This window comes from Lathyrus oleraceus, chromosome 3, assembly GCF_024323335.1.
Source record: "Lathyrus oleraceus cultivar Zhongwan6 chromosome 3, CAAS_Psat_ZW6_1.0, whole genome shotgun sequence".
NCBI lineage: Eukaryota > Viridiplantae > Streptophyta > Magnoliopsida > Fabales > Fabaceae > Lathyrus > Lathyrus oleraceus.
Genome location: NC_066581.1, coordinates 250328222 through 250348931, shown reverse-complemented (window position 1 = coordinate 250348931; position 20710 = coordinate 250328222).

The following is a 20710-nucleotide window of genomic DNA, read 5'->3' as shown; positions in this document are numbered from 1 at the left end:
TGATCTTTTGGCTTTCCCTCTGGAAGGGTAGTACCGGGTGGTTGATTCCTGGACCTATGTGTGTTAGACATGTCTGTTTGTCAGCATTCATCATGCATAATGGATATACGCATAATCATAGCATTCAGATATTCATGTTGCATCTTTTGCCGTATATCTGTTGATTTGTTGTCTCCTGCTAATTAGTGATATAGATCTCTCTAGTATATCTCCCCAAGCAGATGTTGGTGTGTCTGATCTCTCCATATAGAGTCAGCCCCTTAAACGGAAAGTGTCTACCATTTCCTTCTGCACTCCCCACTGAGTTATATCCTCGTGGATGACGGTTGTTTTCGTTCCCTCCCTACACACATAACGGGATGGGTTGTCCCTATTGAGTTCTTTCCTCATTAGGATGAGTCTTGATTCAGTTTGCCTTTTTGGATCAATCCTAAATTGGCTCCCTATTGACTGTCTCTTGTGCTTCCCTGTGGTATAAATGAATAGTTGCTCACTAACCGGCAATCATTCATCTTATCCTCAGCGGAATTTGTTGGCTTCTACCTACTAACCGGTAGTTGTAAGTCCTATCTTTACGGTTTTCTACCTACTAACCGGTGGTTATAAATCCTACTTTCATCCCCTAGCAGAGGTAACCTTTGGGGTTCATTCTGGTTGTTGGCGGATCTTTGCGGTCTTCTACCTACTACCCGATAGTTGTAAATCCTATTTTCTCCCATTCTGTTCCTCAGCAGATTGTTGTGGTCTTCTACCTACTAACCGGTAGATGTGAACCCTCTTTTCTCCCCTTTGTGGAGTCAACCCTTGTGCTCATCCTAGTCGATGACGGTTACTTTTCCGTGGTTTTCTACCTATGAACCGGTAGATGTAATCCCCTCTTTGTGGTTATCATTATCCAGTTTGCAGTATTGATAGTCCCTTTCCCTTTTGGATATTTGCTATGATTAAGCAATCTTATCCCCAGCGGGTCTTCCCCTTCCTTTTGGATAATTGCTCCGAGTAAGCAATTTTATCCTCAGTGGATCCTCTTTCATTCACCGTTTGCCGGTAATGTTCGTGGTTTCCCCTTTTGATTGGTCATCTTTACATACTTAGTCTGGTATCCCGATGCCTTTCTTTTCGGTTGATTTATCCTTTGACAACCTACAACCCGGTTATGGATAATCTTCCATGCGAGAGTATTATCTACGTTTTGACGGCTATAGATAATACATCTCATGCACTCTTCGGTCGAAGCCCTTCGTGTTTCCCCAGTCGAGTAAGATTCGTTATCCCTCTGCGGAATCGAATATTCATTATACCCCAGTTGTTTGAATAATTGCCTTGTTTGCGCAATTTATCCCTAGTGAGTCATCTCTCGTCTACCCTGTTGGTGTTGGTAACGATTGTTTCTCTTTTCGGTCGATTCATCCTTTAACAACCTACAACCCGGTTATGGATGATCTTACTTGCGAGTATATTATCTATGTTTGGACGGCTATAGATAATATATCTCATGCGCTCTTCAATCAAGGTCTTGTCCTTCCCAGTTGAGTAAGATTCGTATTCCTTGTGGAGTCGAATGTCCATCCTTTAACAAGTTTGCTTTCGCTCTCTTCAGGATGATGAGTGTTTTGGAACACACACCAATTCACGATTTCGGTCGATTTATCCTCTAACAACCTACAACCCGGTTATGGATGATCTTCCATGCGAGTATATTATCTATGTTTTTATGGCTATAGATAATATATCTCATGCGCTCTTCAGTCAAGGTCTTGTCCTTCCCAGTTGAGTAAGATTCGTATTCCTTGTGGAGTCGAATGTCCATCCTTTAACAAGTTTGCTTTTTCTCTCTTCAGGATGATGAGTGTTTTGGAACACACACCAATTCACTATTTCGGTCGATTTATCCTCTAACAACCTACAACCCGGTTATGGATGATCTTCCATTCGAGTATATTATCTACGTTTTGACGGTTATAGATAATATATTTCATGCACTCTTTGGTTGAACCCTTTGTTTGTTTCCCCAACTGAGTAAGATTCGTATTCCTTGTGGAATCGAATGTCCATCCTTTAACAAGATTGCTTTTCTAGCTCTCTTCAGGATGATGAGTGTTTTGGAACACAAACCAATTCACGCCTTGGTCGGTCACCTGTTATATGCCTACAACCCGATATCCTTGGTGTTCCTTCTTGTCCGCTCCCTATTGCGACCTTGGTCCCCTGTGGAGTCAGATCTTCCTGAGTCGAAATATGCCTCTTCAGGTTTTCCTCAGATGTTTTTGGTTGATTGATATCTCTCACCCGTGCACCGGTCTTAGACATTCCTTCTTCCCGAGCTTGTTACCTACTAACCGGTAACACCTCGCCCCTTTTGTGCTTCCCCAAGAGAGTCTTTTCTAGACAATTTTTGCTGTGTTGGCGTCTTCCCCAATACATGCATGTTCCCGGCAGGGGCATCTTGTTCAGATTTCTCCCATTCATCCGTTGATGTCTGGTTGAGTCCTTCCTATTCGTCCGTTGGCGTCTAGTCGTGGTTTCTTTCTCCCTTTCATCCGTTGATGTCTGGTTGAGTACTTCCTATTCGTCCGGTTGCGTCTAGTCGTGGTTTCTTTCTCCCTTTCATCCGATGATGTCTGGTTGAGTCCTTCCAATTCGTCCGTTGGCGCCTGGTCGTGGTTTCTTTCTCCGATAAATCAAAATCCCCAGTGGAGTCGTCGGTAAACGTCTTGTCTGGTCCAGTGATAAATATCAAATCCCCATTGGACGCTGCCATTGGTGAACATCTTTTCTTCGCTTCATCCTTCGCATAGTGCAAATTCCAGGTTCTTTTGGTATTCAATCCCTGATTACCTTGAAAGTATGATAGTCGTTGCTCTCATCCGTTCAGGTTCTCAGTTGATTGAATAGGGGCAGCTGTAGCACCTCAAATTTGCACCCCCCATTCATACATTCATTTCATTTTTTAGGTCATTAACATTTCACTGACATCACATTAACATTGCATAGTACATTGCATCTCATCAGTCAAGACTGGTATCAGGAGAATTCATCTAAGCAAGAGACCAAGCATTTTCATGAGGAAAAGGCCCTATGGTTGTTCTAGAGAGCTTATGTGAACCCAAGGTTCATTTTGAAGTAACTTGACCAAGTGTTAGAAGCTCAAAGTCCATAGTACATGTCCAAGTCATCTGAGGCCCATAAAAGTCAACTGAAAGTCAACTGAGGACTAGGAGGTGGAGAAATGGTTTGAGACACTTCATTCATGTCCCAAAGAGGTTTATTCAACATGTCAAACATCTACCTTGAAGATTTTGAAGCCAGATCAAAAGTTTCCAAAAATGGAAAGTGACCTGTAATTTCAAGTTTCCAAAAATGGCAAGTTTTTGGACCAACTTCAACTCAACTTTCCAACATCAAAGAAGCTCCAAATGAAATTTTGTCCAACACGAAAGTTGAAGATATTTCTCTCCCATTTCCAAAAACTCCAAGATCATGAATTTATAATGAATGGTTAGAGAGTTATGATCAAATTATGGCAAAGTGTACTTGAAACTTCAAATGGCCATATTTTTTGAACCAAGACTCCAATTTGAGTGCTCCTTTTTGCACAATTCTCCTCATGACATGAATTTTCCAAATACCTCATCACATTGCATGAAATTGGAACATATGATCATTTGCTTATTCATGAAGTTTTTGAAGGAAAATTGTTAAAATCAAATTTGGTTGATCACATGCATATGATTCCAATTCCAATGTGTGCATGGGTTGATTTTGAGTGAATTTGGGCCCTTGGTGTGTACTGTTCACGTGGCCATCCCATTCATGAAGTGAAAATGGAAATTGGTGCATACACCTTATATCCTTCTAATCTCATTTAGCTTTGGCCTAATCATGATTTCAGGTTAATTAGCAGGGCATATATAAGCTTAATCACAACTGTATTGAACAGAACACACAGTTTCAGATCTAGATTTTGAGTTTTGATCCAAAATTTCTCTCACAAAGAACTTCAAAATTCCTCACATAAACACTCATTTCCTTGCATAATTGTTGATCCTGGTGAAGTTTAGAGTGTGATTCAACGTGCATTTTGTGGATTTCTGCTCAAAATCGTGCATACCAAAGCTTGAAGGTGTTGATGGCAATTTCAAATTAAGCTGGATCTACACGTTTCTAAGCCTCCAATTCTTCATCAATCATCACTACAAACTTCCCGGAGCTGATTTGGACCATTGCTGAGCCTTGTAGCACGCGTTTTCAACCTGCTGTTCTTCAAGAGGTCAAGTTTCGAACCTCATAATTCTCAAATTCATGTACATATTTGTGTAGATCTTGTGTTGCTGATAATTTTGGTAGAAATTTCATGAAAAATAGAGCATTATTGAGTGAGTTGTGTATGATTGAAGTTTTGTGCATAAATGTTATTTTGCTCGATTCTCTTTTGTTATGATGAATTAAGCTTAGTTGTTTGTTGATCCATGATCTCCATTGAAAGATCTTCATGTTGATGTACTTTTTTTTAAAATCTGGAAAATTTGTTCTTGGAGCTTCACTGTTCATCTTCATCTTCGTGAAGAAGATGAAGTTTCCAGGTTAGCGTCGGATTTATGTTGGTCTAGCGACGGACTCTGGTTATTCCACGTTGGCCTTAGGGTTTTGTCCTTATTCTTCCACGCATTGCCTTGCTAGCGTATCCATTGGTTCAAAATGTTTTGACCATTGCCACACAAGCGTTGACTGGCCACGCTGTTTAATGAAACACAGCGTTTCATATAAGTGGCGCGCTCATTTTTGAATCCATACATGGATCGATTCGGCCTGGCGCATATTTTCAAATGTTCAGCATTTTTTCACTTTTCCCTCCTTATTTGCCATGCTATGTGCTCATCTTGATTTTCATTTTTTTGCCAACTTCTAAAAATCATAACAAATTGAAAAATGGCTCAAATTATTCCCAATTTTTTGCAAAATGATCCTCTGTTTGTCTAGTTTCTTTATGTTGATGATTTCAAAAGTTGTGCGTGGCTTGTTTTTGATTTGTGTTAGAGTATGTGAACATATGTGCTTTTATGACCTTGCCTTGCTCTTTCTATCATGAAATGCTTGATTTTAATCCAAATTGCTTGAAATTTTGCATGATTGTTCTTGACATGTCGCTGGACCTTGGAGGATTGATTGTGCATTTTTCTCATTTACCATTTCTGTTTTGTGCATGTGTTTGCATGGTGTGACAATTTGTATCACACATTTGGTTGTTCAACTTGTGCAATTTAATTTCCATATCAAATGACATCTAATGCTTCTGATTTTTTGTATGATGATTGAATTGGATGTTTTGAATGCTCATGATTTTTTCAAGAATTATTTGAGTCATTTCTGTTTTGATTGGGAATTTTCATTCTTAATGTCCAAATGTATGCCTTGAATTGGTCTTTGACTTCTCTTGCTCACCATATGAACTTGCTTATTGATTTTGGTTTGGTCCTTTTTAGGACTTGTTCTTGATTGATTAAATATGATTCATGTTGAATATCAAGTTCTGTTTTGGCTTTTTGATCCACTTTTGACCCTAGGCTTTGACCTAGTGGTTTGGACTTACCTTTGAGTTGTGAATTTCAGGTTCAAGTATGCATCTCCATGATTGATGTTGCTCCTTCATTTGAGCTTGGACATTTGTTATTGTTGGCTAACATTTGTTTGTTTTGTAGACTTTGATTATAGTTCACCTGAGTGTTTGCCTTGTGGCTTACTCATTGTTGCATATTGGATTGTCTGTGTGTTGTTGACTGTGGTCTGTTTGTCTGAGCATTGTACTGATTGTTTGGTTGTTTACACAGGTACCTAAGTTGCTTTAAGTTCATTTGAACTTTGCTTTGTTGTGCTTGTGGTTGGCATACCACCTAGGTAATGACCTCTGACTTCATGTAATCTGGAAGACCTGTCATGTTATTTTGGCAGGCACCTGTCTGAAGCCCTCCTTAAGAGGCAATGTTTGTGGTTGTTTATCTTTGTGCCTCGTACATTCAAAGACCTCCTAAGTGAAGAGGCATTGGCAGATAAAAGGGATGTGCAATCCATCCCCTGCTATTCAGTTGAGTCATTCATCCTGCTCACACCATGTGTTGATGCACTTTGAATACAAACCCAAGATCTTGTTGTGTCAGTCATATGGAGAAGAGTTCCTTCATTCTGGACTCCCACACTTTCATTGTTTGAAGCTCTCCCAGGCCAAGGATAAGAGCTATGAGGTCTTACCCTCATCACCAATTCATCTGCTTCACCCTAACTCTCAATGTCAGGGTTAAGAGCTAAAAACACCCCATTCCAGTTGGCTTGTTTGTCGAGGTTGATGTGACCCCTTGACTAAAGCCCAACCTTGTATGAGCCACTTGTTTGCATATAGTGTGTGTGCTTGCTCTCTTGTGCTTGTGTTTGATGATGTGCTGTTTAGGCTAGCTTGCTTCCTGTGCAAGTTAGGATAGAGACCTCAACATAGGGATCGTATGCATGACAACTTCTAGGCTCGAGTCATAGTCTCCCTAGTAGTCTGTTATCTCCCTTGTCTCTGGTTAGGATAGAAGTTCTTTCCTTGTTTAGGGGAACTACGTCGCCCTGATCCTCATACCAGATGAGGTACGTAGGCAGGAGATGAGCTGATCTCTCCGGGCGCCCTTTTCTTTTTTAACCCTTTTGTTTGTTCGGAGTCTGACGTAAGTCCAGCGATTGGCAGTTGGTTTCCTGTGTGTGTTTGCTTGTTCGGAGTCTGACGTAAGTCCAGCGATTGGCAGTTGGTTTCCTGTGTGTGTTTGCTTGTTCGGAGTCTGACGTAAGTCCAGCGATTGGCAGTTGGTTTCCTGTGTGTGTTTGCTTGTTCGGAGTCTGACGTAAGTCCAGCGATTTGCAGTGGGTTTCCTGTGTGTGTTTGCTTGTTTGGAGTCTGACGTAAGTCCAGCGATTGGCAGTCGGTTTCCCGTGTTGCGTGTGTGCTTGGAGTCTGATGTAAGTCCAGCGATTGGCATTCGGTTTCCCGTTAGTTTGTTTTGTGTGGAGTTGGATGTAAGACCAGCGATTGGCATTCCATTTCCAGTTTGCTTTGACGTCTCAGCGTCTTCTCTCAGTGTTTTGTTTGGCGTGCGTTAGCCGAGCTACGAGTTCTCTGATTCTTTCTCTGGTTAGAGAAGATACGTATGCATAGGATGCGACATCCTAGCGAGCACGTTTCTCCTATCCCCGAACTACGTCGACTCTGATGTTTGTGTCTGACAAACTACGTAGGCCCGGGATGCGATATCCTGCCGAGTCCGCTTCTTCCATCTTTTCTGTGTTTCAGTCCAGTTTGTGCAGTTTTGAGCAGTTATTTAGCAACCTTTCTTCTATTCTCTCTGAGCGTGGATCCCGTCGAGTACGACGGATGCGTAGGGGTGCTAATACCTACCCTTCGCATAACCGACTCCCGATCCTATCAATCTCTGGTCGTGAGACCATTCCTATCCAGGTTTACTTCGAGCATTTCCTTTCCCTCCTTTGGGATAAATAACGCACGGTGGCGGCTTTGTGTTTCTTTTTCCCGCCGATTTTTCGCGTAATGCGACACCTGGTTGCAGTGTTTAGTCTTCTATAGTCAATGCAAACTCTCCAACCTGTTACAGTACGGGTGGGGATCAACTCATTTTTCTCATTTTTTATCACAGTTGTCCCTCCCTTCTTCGGTACCACATGAACTGGGCTCACCCACGAACTGTTAGATATTGGGTAAATCAACCCCGCATCTAAAAGTTTAACAACCTCCTTGCGAACGATTTCTTTCATAGCTGGGTTCAGTCTTCTTTGAGGTTGGACGACCGGTTTCTGATCATCCTTCATCAAAATCTTGTGCATACAGAGTGTCGGGCTGATTCCTTTCAAATCGTCCATCGCCCACCCAATAGCACTCTTGTATTTCTTGAGTACTTTGATTAGCTCTTCTTCTTGGATCTCTCTCAAACCTAAATTGATGATTGCAGGACATTTTTCTTCATTGTCAAGAAAGACATATTTGAGATGTTCAGGTAATTGTTTCAACTCTATCCCCTTTTTCATATCTTGCTTTTCTTTCGGAGATATTTCAGGTCGAAGCTCTTCCCGCCGTTGTGGTCGGGAATGAACCCAAGGAGGTTGTGCCTTTAACATAGACACCACTTCAGATTCTTTCTCATTAATTCCTTCAGTGTCCTCAATGATAGATAATCTGCATAGATTGAGCAAACACTGTATCCAGAACTTCAATACTTTTACTCGCACCTTCATCATCCTTGAATTTCATAGTATCCCTCACATCAATTTTTAGCTTTTCATCATAGACTTTGAGGGTCATGGTTCCTTCCTCAATATCTATCATGCATCTCCCAGTTTCAAGGAAAGGTCTTCCCAATATGAGAGGGATTTCCTCATCTTCTGGCATCTCGAGTATCACAAAATCCACCGGGAAAACAAATTTATCAATCTTCACCAAAACATCTGTTGCTATACCATAGGGTCTCTTCATAGAATGATCAGCAAACTGGAGTGTCATGCGAGTGTCTTGCACTTCCCCTAACTCCAGTTTTTTGTAAATCGAAAGGGGCATTAGACTACCACTTGCTCCCAAATCGATCAGTGCCTTTTTGAATGATTTATCTCCAATGGTACAAGGGATAGTGACTGCACCTCTATATTTTTTCTTCACCGGAATTTTTAGACCCTGCAAAATAGCACTACAAGTTTCAGTTAGCATAACCGGCTCGCCTTCGATCGACCTTTTCTTCGATATGATGTCTTTCATGAATTTGGCATAGATCGGCATTTGTTCCAGAGCTTCAGCAAAAGGTATGTTGATCTCGAGCTTCTTGAATAATTCTAAGAACTTCTCCAAAAAAAAAATCATGGAGATCTTTCTTCTTTGTTCTTATCGGAAAAGGAAGAATGATCTTTGGTTTTTGTTTCTCTTGCTGGCTTGCCGGTTTCACCACCATTTCTTCAGTTTGTTTTGGCTCTTCTCTAATCTCCAAGTCAACTTCCAACAACCCATCTTCTTCGACCTGTTCGTCAACTTGTTGTTCCTTAGCTCTTCCTTTTCTGGTGACCACGGCTTTAATGTGACTTTGATCACGGGGATTAACAACTGTCCCACTGGGAAGCGTGCCAGGTACCTGGGAATTGGAAGCTAGCTGTTGAGCAATTTGACCCATCTGAATTTCAAGATTTTTTATGGATGATGTAGTGCTCTTCTGATTATTTTGAGTCTCCTCTTGGAATTGGATGTTGTAAGCTGCCATCTTTTCAATTGCGATCTCCCAATCTGCCTTCTTAGGGACCTGTTGTTGCTGCTGATATTGATTTTGATATTGACCCTGTGCCTGCTGTTGCACGTTCCCTTTCTGATCTTTCCATGCAAAGTTGGGATGATTCTTCCACCCCGGATTGTATGTGTTGGAGTAGGGATTGTTTTGCTTTAAAAACTTTATATCTTCTATCTTCTGCGGTGTGGCAAAGCAATGAACAGTATTGTGTGGTCCATTACAAATGCCACACACATCATTCGGTGCCTGTTGCACTTGAGCCACTTTCTGAGCACCTATGTTTAGTGCTTTCAACCTTTTCTCTACCTCCGCAGCAACAACTTCTTCAATTTTCACCTGTTTGTTTGTTTCAAGCTTCAAGTCAATAACTGCATATTTGATTGACACCCTATCATATAACTCCAAATGCTCATTCGAGGCAATTGCTTCGATTATCTTCTTCATACCGGTGGCTGTTGGAAAGTTAGCTGAGCCACCAGCTGTTGAATCAAGGATTTGTCTCGTTTGAATTCGAAGACCATTAACAAACATTTGCATCTGCTCAGTTTCATTCATGTTGTGAGTAGGACAAGCCACTAGGATTCTCTTGAATCTTTTATAGGCATCTCCTAGTGACTCACCCTCCTTCTGCTTGAAGTTTAGGATCTCATATCTTTTCAGCAATGACACAGATGCGGGAAAGTATTCCTGCAAGAATGTTGTTTCCATCTGCTCCCATGTAGTGATACTACCAGCAGGTAAGGAATAGAACCACTATTCGGCTTCATCTGCTAAAGTGAATGGGAACATACGAAGTCTGATTGCTTCTTCGTTATGTCCAGGCATTTTCAGCGTTGTGCTCATAGTTAAAAACCTTTGCAGATGCTTGTTGGCATCTTCATTCACTCTTCCAGAAAAGGACCTCCTTTTGAGTTGATTAATGGTGTTGGGATGCAGCTGAAATTGTTCCACATTAACCGGTTGGTTGACAATTGTCATACGACCACCCCGAGTGTTGGTTCCACCATAGTCACCGAGAAGTCTCTCTGGTGGTGGTGGTGGTGGTGGGTTTGCAGCCATGATTTCAAGAGCTGTTTCCACGTCTGAATCTGAATTCTCTGAGTGCACTGAAACAACTTCCTCCTCTACTTTCTCTGCTAATTCCAGTTTTTCTCTCTTAGCTTGTCTCAGCCTAGCGCGAAGATTTCTTTCTGGATCTGCGTCAAAAGAAAAATCCGTTGAGGCCTTACCTCGCATAAACAAGTTAGACAAAGATCAGAATTGAATAACAAAATTGTCACAGATAAAATTTTGGTTGACGAGCAACAAAATTTTGATAGAATAAAAATTAAAATAGGTATTATGGCAATCCCCGGCAACGGCGCCAAAAACTTGATCGGAAAAATAGCAAGTGTATTATTTTTACCGATATAGTAATAAGGAGTTTTATTTCCAAGTATCGATCTCAAGGATTGCGTAGGAAATACTTATTTAACTTTGATTCTATCAGAACAAAAAGATAATGGTTTGGTTGTTTTTGGAATTTCAGCAATAAACACAAAAGACAGTAAAAATGTAAGTGATTAAGATAAAACATGCTAGGGTGAGTGGTTGATTTAACCGGTTAAGAATTCAGTCAAGATTTTCTTAATACGCATGAAACATTCAATTACCTAACCTTGGAATGTTCTTCCTTAAGACCTCAAGAAAAAAACTATTAAACTACCAATTCTTATCAAATGTCCATTCAATAAATCCTTGGTTTTAATCATAAATAAAATCGAGGTTTGCGGTGATTTACAAAAGTTACTAGTCCTAGATGATGCATTCATAAACCCAATTGTGTGAAAACCCTAATAATCACAATCCTGTTATTGAAAGTCATAAATCAATTTGTATTTGTCCGATACAAAAGAATAATAACATCACACAATTGAATTGAAATAAGTAACATGGTAATAAGGAAATCATTAGTTCAAATTCATAAAATACGATCAAATCAGGACCACCCCCCTAACATAGGAGGTTTAGCCTCTCATAGTATTCAATGAAATCATAGTATGAAAATTAAACATTACAAAGAACTAGGAGATTTTGATCTTCAATGGTCGAAACCCTTGAATCTCGCCGTCTTCGAATCCTCCGTAGTAACTATCTTCTCAATGCAGTGTTTTCTTTCGTACGTCAAAAAGTGTCTTCTCCTCTCTTTCCCAAGCCTTTTAATAGTTTCAGATGGATTTTTCCCAAGCAAAAAGTCCAAACTACCCTTAATGAGCAGAATAGATTCACATGGCAAAAATTTAAGTTTCTAAGTCGCGCCCATCAACACGGGCCGTGTGGATTCACACGGGTGCCCGTGTGTGCTGTCCAACATGATTATTTTCAGATAAAGTTACAGAGGCATCAACACGGGCCGTGTTCCTACACACGGGTGCCCGTGTTAACACTATTTTTTTCCTCTCCAAGCTTCCTTTGCCTGACCAACAACACGACTCGTGTTGTGGCACACGGGTGCCCGTGTTGACCTGCTGAATCTTCATATTTTTGCCTCTTTGCGCATCCACAACTCCACTATTAGTTCTTTTAAACCTGTGCAACGACTTGTAACAATAACACTACCAAACCGAAGCATAACAGAGACCTTTTTGACATAAACATGTAATAAAATGAAATGTGATAACAAACTAACAAAACATGATAAATGACTATGAAACAACTATAAGCAAACATAAATCTTACCAAAGTGATGAAAATATGTCGGATTAACGGTGGGAATTCAATGGAAATGGTGACCGATCAGTACCACCACCCTTTGCATTCCTCATATATGCAAAGAAAAGTAAGTGTCACCCAACAGAGTCGGAACGAGATTAAGGGTAGAGAAAATCCTAATAGCATTCACATCCACAAACTTGTCGATGTTGGGGAAAAACACTAGCCCATAGATGAGAAGTACAAATATGGCCTCAAAGGCGTCCTCACTCATGGCCTTCCCAAAATAAGAAGCTTGAGCAATGAGGAACTCAGAAGGGAGACCTTGAATTCCACCTTTGGTAGTCATATGAGCACCAACCAGAGATTCATCTATATGCAACATATCAGCTATCTCTTAAGAAGTAGGAACACTCTCTAAGCCACTGAACGGCAACTGGTCTAGAACAGGTATACCCACAAGGTAGGCATACTCCTCAAGCGTAGGCAAAAGCTGGAAATCCGGAAATGTGAAGCAACGGTACAAGGGATCATAAAACTGCACCAATACACTCATCAATCCTTCGTCCACTTGAGTAGTCAGAACAGATAAAAGCTTCCCATAACGAGCCTTGAAACCCAAGGGATATAATACATAGGATGTCAAATTCCTTAGCTCTTTCAAGTCGGGTTGTCTGAAACTGTACTTCTTTGTATTCCTTCTTTGTCTTTCCATGTCTGAAAATTTGCAAATAGACCTCTTAAGTTCCTTGAAAATTTTCTCATTATTGATGATATGGATGCAAATGGGTGCATGAATGCATGTATGCAACAATCACACTCAAGGCTCAAGCAAAGTACACCAAACAAAGGTCATGGGATGGATCCTGTCATGCTTAATATCAATCATCCATTTTGGTGGATTATGGTTTACACCTTATCAAAACCCAAGTTCCATTGATATTAAGGATACAAGAACGGATCAACCATGAATCAAGGGTTTGTTGCAAGTCACGAGCATGGAGTCTTGATTAAGAACCACCCAAGGGAGTGTACTAGGGTTTAAACCTGCCAAACATGTTCTACAAGAGGTTCCCATAGTCATCATCCCATCTTTCGGATATTATCGGATAAACGACTACTCGTATTCCAAAAATATTCTCAAGAGAGACTCTTATGAGTGTAGTATCGCGTAACAATCGTATCAAATCTTACACTTGAACGACTTTCGCACTACATCCTAAGAATAGGCCAGATGGGCTTGGTAAACTAAGGTCCTTGGCTTCTAAGGTCTATATTGGAAAGAGTAATGTCTAACCACAACTACTTGTGTGACATTATTGATCCGAACATGACCTCCACCAAGTGAATGGGCTTGCAAGTCAACTTGCTAAGGAATAACTCCACACAAGTCAACAAGACTATGCCATTCTCCTATACTAAGTGCACTCGAGTTCGGGTATAGAACTCATCTCACAAAGATCACCAAGCATACAAGGAATTAATATTCAAGCAATTTAATCATTACATACAATACAGTAATCCCAAATTGCACAAAAATATGTCACAAAATAATACACAATACAATACAACAAAAAATGAAAAGTAGGCAAAACCCACTAGGCAAATATCCCCAGCAGAGTCGCCACTTTTCTGTAGCGGGGTATTCATTACCATTAGAGATATTGACTAAATCTAAGGTAAACCATACAAGTCGAGTCGCCACCGCACTTCTATTTATCCAAAGGAATGGTTAGAAAGCGAACAAAAACCTAAAAGTTTTATCGAATCAAAAACTAGTAAAAATGTCAGAGATCGGGGTAAGGGGGTTGGTTATGCAATGGGAAGGTTTTAAGCACCCAAAACATCCTAGGTACTCCTAGGGAGCCCTTTTCACATTTGTTGTAAGGTTGGTATTTTGTGAAAATTTGTTTGTACAAACATGATTGAAGAGATGAGAAGAGAATATACAAGTTATTTACATTTTGTGTTTGGATGGATAAACCCATTGTCTATGTACCATCTTAAAAAAAGATTAGGATCAAAACCTCGTAGTTCGGGGTAAAAATCTCAAAATGAGTTGGTGAATTGATTGGTCAAAAAGCCTTAAGGTCTTTTGTTATCCAAGGGAGAAAACTCAACCTAAAACCACAAATCCACCATGTGAGGATAGCTTCAACATGCTAGTGAGGGGTTAACCCTATAATAAGCATGGAAGATTCATTGTCTATCACTAAGGATATAGGTGAGTATTACGTCTACCTCAAGGATAACTCAAACCTAATAGCTAAAGATTATGAAAAGTTTTGATTAAGGAAGTGGCCATTGAAACCACAAAAGTATTTTAATGATTTATATTTACCAATGAAAAGTATTTACAAAATATGATCAAAGTTTATTTAAGGATTCAACTCAAAATAAGTGTTATGAAAAAGTTTGAAAATCAAAAGCATAAGGCTTAGGTTTCTAATGTTTGAAAACAAGTGTTAAATGTTTACACAAAAGTTTTGGCTTGGGTTAGAGTGGAGGGAAGAAGAAGAATGGCTAAAGTCCTAAATATACAAGAGATGAGGGATAAGAAACAAGACCACAAATCGAGTTCCTCTCTTGAGATCATATTGATGATCCAAGTAGCTCTCATCCTTTGGAATATGCAAACAATATAATTATAACCTCAAGCAATCAACATAGTCAAACAAGCTCTTAGAAGATCTCCAATGTTTCTTGTATCTTTCACTTTGGATGAACATAGCAATGATTCTTCAAGTTGAATTCTCATAGGATCCCCTAGCACAAAAGCACACACACATCAAAGAGTCTTATGAAGCAAATCAAGAATGGACAAGAGTGAGTTTAGAGGTTTGGTCCTTCTAATCCATCTTCCACATTAAGGTCCTTTTACTCCAATTTGCATAGGGAATGTCCTAGAAACTAAGTCCATTTGTTCACTTCTTTGCATTTGGTCCACAACAATCAAAACAAAACACAAGCACAATAATATATACACAATTATGTGCTCAAGTGAGCAAAAGGCAAATTGCATTAACATAAACATGTGCTCAAATGAGCAAAGGAAAAAGTAAATGAATAATATGTACAAGAATAGTAAATTGCATAAATGTAAAGTGCAAGGATTAAATGTTAATAGTTAATGGTTAGTGTTAATAGTTAGTGTGCCATAAGGCAAATTTAGCGCTATGTTAAGCAATCGTAATTGGACTTATGTAGAAGTCACAACTATTTGAGGCCGGTCAATAATAATGTAGGCAACCACACAAGTTAGAGGTCTTGATTAGTGAATCAAACTCCAACAACTTGCCATGCCAAAAAGAAGATGAGAAATGATCTTGTATTGATTTAGGTTCTTTGCATGATTTAGGAAGCAATCTATCCTTAATGCAAAGCCATTCACTTGATCCATGATCAAGATGAATTAGATTTGAATCAAGGAAGATTAAACCTCCATGTATCAATGCTAACCACCAATCTTTAACTCGTTGATCAAAAAAGAAAAAAAGAAGAAGAAGAAGAAGAAGAATTAAAGTGCATTAATGGAAATGGTATGTGTTAATCAACAAACATTGACCAAAGATAGAGAAGATCAAGGTCAAACAGTAGAAAACATAAGGAAAATGAGAATTAGAAGTCAAGAAACAAATAAAAATATTTTTGGCATTTTTAATATTTAAAGTAAACTTGAATTAAAATAATAAAGAAAGTTCAAACTTCAAATTCACTTCAAATCAACTTTGAAAAGTCCAAGTGAATTACCCAAGTTCAACAAGGTCAAACAAAGTTTGACAAAAAATTTCAGCATTTTTAGAAGTCATAAACTATTTTAAATCAATTAAAAATGCATAAAAATAACCTAATTGAATTAAAATCTCAAATAAATCTCAAATCAATTAATAAATTAATGAGAATATTTTTCATAGATCTATCATCATTCAAAGAGGTTGGAAAAATATTTTTGTATTTTTTGAATATCAAAAACTATTTAAAATGAATTAAAAATAACCAGAAAAGAGACAATTCATAAAAAGTATCATATGATAAAATAAAAAATATTAAAAAACATTTTTAGAAACTAGAAATTAAAAGATAAATAATACAATTGGTCTCACATTTTTTGGACCAATAATGAGTGAGATATGAATTTTTGAAATGAAATGGAATTAATGAAATAAAAAGAAAATTAAAATCAGAATTTAAAATAGCAAAAAAGGAGAAGCGTTGGATGAAGCTCATTAAATTAGTTGGCAGATCACACGGATCACACATGCGCGCCTACCAAACGCTTCAGTCAATCCAATCACACCTAGCCATTAATTAGGTCATAACATTGAAGGGTCTAGATCAACTCTGGAAATGGAAATACAAGGTCATGATTCAATCTGGAGACCAGACGGTGGCTAGCGCCACCATCTTCTCCGGCCAGCTCCGGCGAAGTCCAAAAATTACAGAAAAATAAATGTGCACGAAAAGCCACGATCCAGGTACCAAACGAAAGGTGGGGTGATGTACATCACCCCTGTACCAACCAAATCCACTCTAGATTCCTATTGAGAGAGAAGTCAGAGGTTGAATTTCATGGAGTTCAACTGAAACTTGTTGGATTTTGAAAATTCAAAGCATGAAATGATTGCCTCTATGAGGAGGACTTCAGACAACACAGCAACAACAAGAAACAAGCAATATATGACTTGATTCGAAGAAATTAAAATCAGAAGTAAACCTCTGATTTGCAGAGCTTGGATTCACAATTCCTTGGTGTTAAAGCTTGCAGTACACTCTATGAATCAAGGTGATGAGGTTTAGGAACTTTTAAATCTAAGAAAACAGTCGAGGCAACTGAATTCTAGATCTGAAAATTGAGAGAAAAAGAGAGAGTTCCTTTGGTGTGAGGGTGAGGTTTCAATTGCACAGCATTTGGGGCGCCTTCAGGTTAGTGAAATGAAGCTCATATGCAATGTATTTATAGGCAAGGCATGGCTGAAGTGCATGAAAAATTCCTTGCATGAATGGAAAGGGCCTCCATGCATGGGCCTGTACAGGCGCATGGAGGACCCAATTCCACTTGGATTTGGCAGCTGATGCATGATAGAAGCAATTTGGACGTGCAGATTGTGTATTAATGGATCATGCAATGCAAATTTAAATGACTTTCCAAGATATGCCATAATGTTCAAGCCTTCGAAAATACCATGTCCAAAATTAAAATGCAACCTTATGAGTAATGGTTGGAAAGCTTGTTGAATAAGGAACAAATGTCATGTTGATCAAAACTCCATTTGGGCCTTGGAAATTAGTGAAAATTGAACTTGAAGTGTAGGGTGCAAAACATGCATATGTGGGATTTTCAAAATTGGCCAAAGTTCAAACCCTTCTGTCTCAATGATGCAAGCTCCAAATGACAAAACCTTCAACATCAAAGTTGTATATCTTCTCAAGAAAATCAATTTTGAATTAAATTTTGCATCATTTATATTTTTGATGAAGAAGTTATGGGCACTTGAAGTTAGACTTTTCCACATTTCAATGCACTTGGTCTAAAGTGACCTATAATGTTTTGCATTATCACATGTATTTATTTTGAGATTTTGCAATTTTGCTCAACATAACATTTGAATTAGACACATTAATATTTCCAATTCATTAAGTATAACCTTGAAATCATGAAAAATGAAGGAGTTGTATCCTTGGGAAGTTGACCCAAAATTAGGGTTTCAGTCAAAATGACCTATAACGTCTTGGAATGGATGATGACCTTCCAAGCTTCAAATCAAATTTTGATGAACATGAAAGTTGTTCACATGGTTATTAAGAACATTTTGTCTCTTGGGGTCATCTCCATTTGACCAACACATAAAAAGTTAGGTCTCAGTGCATTTCAAAATAGTCAGATGAATTGACTGATCAACTTCTCAAGTCTAAAACTCATATCTTGATGAACTGATGATTGAGGGCACTCAAATAAGTTCAAATATGAATGAAATGATTAATTAAAGAACTTACCTTGATTGTATTTGACCATGAGTTGAGGTTGCTTCATGAGCAAGGAACAGTTGATGCACAGATGAATTAGGGTTTCCTTGGGAAACAAGTCTCAAACCCTTTGATTTGCTTTGATCAAAATGATGAATTAAGATACTTGGGAGGCACATTTGATGGATGAGAGATTTGGGAATCATAGCCATGCTTGCTTTCATCTTCTCTTGGCCATATCAATGCACATAGGATCTCCTAGAAGCTTTTGATCTTGTGACTGCTCAAGCTACAAGTAAGAGATCTTAGTGACATATTTTTGTGCTTTTGGTTAGTGAATAAAATGAGAAAAGCAATAATGTATAATTCAAGCATGCTTGGTGATCTCAAACCAATTCACAAGAGACCCCACCCCAAAGGTAAGGAGCCAAGATGCTTATGATCCTTGAGGCAATGTAAATGCAATGTTATGATGCCATGAGGGATCTTAGGGTCAAAATTAGGGTCTTACAGAGTGCATATGCAACTTTGTAACCCACAAACTCATTTGTTTCATTTAGAAGCTGCCTTCGCTCAGAGTGCCCGAGAATAACCCGAGGGATATCCAAATTTACAAGCATTTCAGCGCTAATCTCCCCGGTATAAGCACCACCTTTGCGAACCCAACTGTTTTGAGAAGCAACATGGAAGTCAGAGCGAAATAAGCTTTTCACAAAGGGAAGGAACACATATGGAGGGCTCACAAAAACTTCAACAACATCTTCTTCGGGGACTTTATCTTCGTTCAAAGTACCCACAATTTTCTTCACCTCTTCAGTGGTTCCATTGCATTTCCAGTTACCGCCGACGAAGAACTTTCTGCCCATGTTTTGGTTAATGTTTTTGATTTAAACGAGGAAGTGAGAAACCCTTCTTGTTGTTGTTGTTTCATGAGGCGAGGGGATGAAGTTTAATGGCTTGATGTGGGTGTTATGGTTGTAGGAAAGTGAGTAGTATGTACATTGCATCGGTTGTGAAGAGGGATAGAGGGTGTGGTTTTTTTTGTATGTTGTAGGTGGGTTTTTGGAAGGTCCATGAGTGTGTCATATGCCACCACTCATACGAAGAAGCAAGAAGAAGAAAGTCCTTCTCCCATACTATTTTTATGACCTTTTAAATTGGAGAGGGAGCGTCCAGTTGGAGAAGGGGTGTTGGTTTTTTTTCTATTGGTCCATCCCTCTCCTTTTAGAAAATATTCGTTCTCCCTTTTATCATCAAAAAGAAACATGTGCAATTTAATGCAAAATGACAACACCAACTGCACCCTATGTCTGTTGATATCCCACAACACATAAAAAACAATTTTTTATACCAACAATGCCCTTTTGACTCTTTTGGGTGTAAAAATGGAATAAAACTAATAACTTAAATATAAATCAAACTACTTTAAATTATCAAAATAAAAATCAAAACAAAACACAAACAATCCTATTTAATTATTTAAAACCTATTGGCCAAAAATAAATAAAATAAAAGAACTAACCCAAAAATGAATAAAAGGCGGGCGCAAAAAAATGCTCGAAAAAATAAACTGAATGTACCATCATGATCAGTACGAAATAAACTTATTGGAAAAATAAAGCGTTTCTTTCAATTTTGAAATAAATTTTGACCGGTTAAACGGGCTCGAGCTGATCAAAAAGTGGCCGAAAAATTAGCTGAAAAATAAATCGAGCATACGAGATTAAACTACGCGAAACCTAGATTAATATAGTTGATGTCTGAAAGCCTGATTTTAAAATTTTCGTCCACTGATTTGACGCACATCCGTCGATTAATTCAACCGATTTGCCTGTAGATCCGAAAAAAATATTTCGACTGATATTCTAGGCATTATGCAGTATGGAATGCATGGTATGCTATGTAGAGATGCAATAGCTATGATGAATGTATTGAATCAGCGATTCAGGATCAAAATTGGGGTGTGACAGTTGCCCCTATTTAAGTATCTTCAACCAGAGAAATATGAAGCAGGACACTCTTCATATGATTATAGTGGGAGATAATTAAATACTAAGAAGACCCGAATTTTGATCCTGAAATGCAAATGATATGATATGAGATGAGATGAATGCCTGAATGAATGACTCTTTTTTTTGTTTGGTTTGCTAGGGATATGATCAAACATAAGGTAAACCCTAACAAGATGTTTTATGATGAATACAAAGATCTGTGGGGAATAATTGAGACATGTTATAAAGGTGGCCCACATGAAACAAAAATGAAAGTGGAAACTTATTGGGGATAACAGGTTCATACATTACTTGACGACACTGGGAAATTCAAAGAAAGTATATCCATAGGTTCATGCATGACCTGACAATTTTAGAGGTTTCAAAGAGATTTTATTAATAAATTCAAACGTGACTCGACAACAATAGAAAACCCAAAGAAAACTTCAACAACATGTTCATGCATGACCTGACAATATTGGAAAACATGCAAAGCAAGTATCATCAATAGGTTCATACCTGACCAGACACTTTAGAATACATCTGACAGCTCTAGAGATTTCTCAAAAGAAATTCATCCGATCAAATATTTTGGAGATTCCTAACAGGGAATTTATGCAAAACAAAGATAAGCAGGAGTCTTCTTATAAGTAGATCATCCGTGCAAAAGGCTATGATGATTCTTTATAAAGAAATCAAACAAAACCAACATCATTGGAGTTTTCTAACACGAAAAACCTCCAAGCTTCTGGGAAT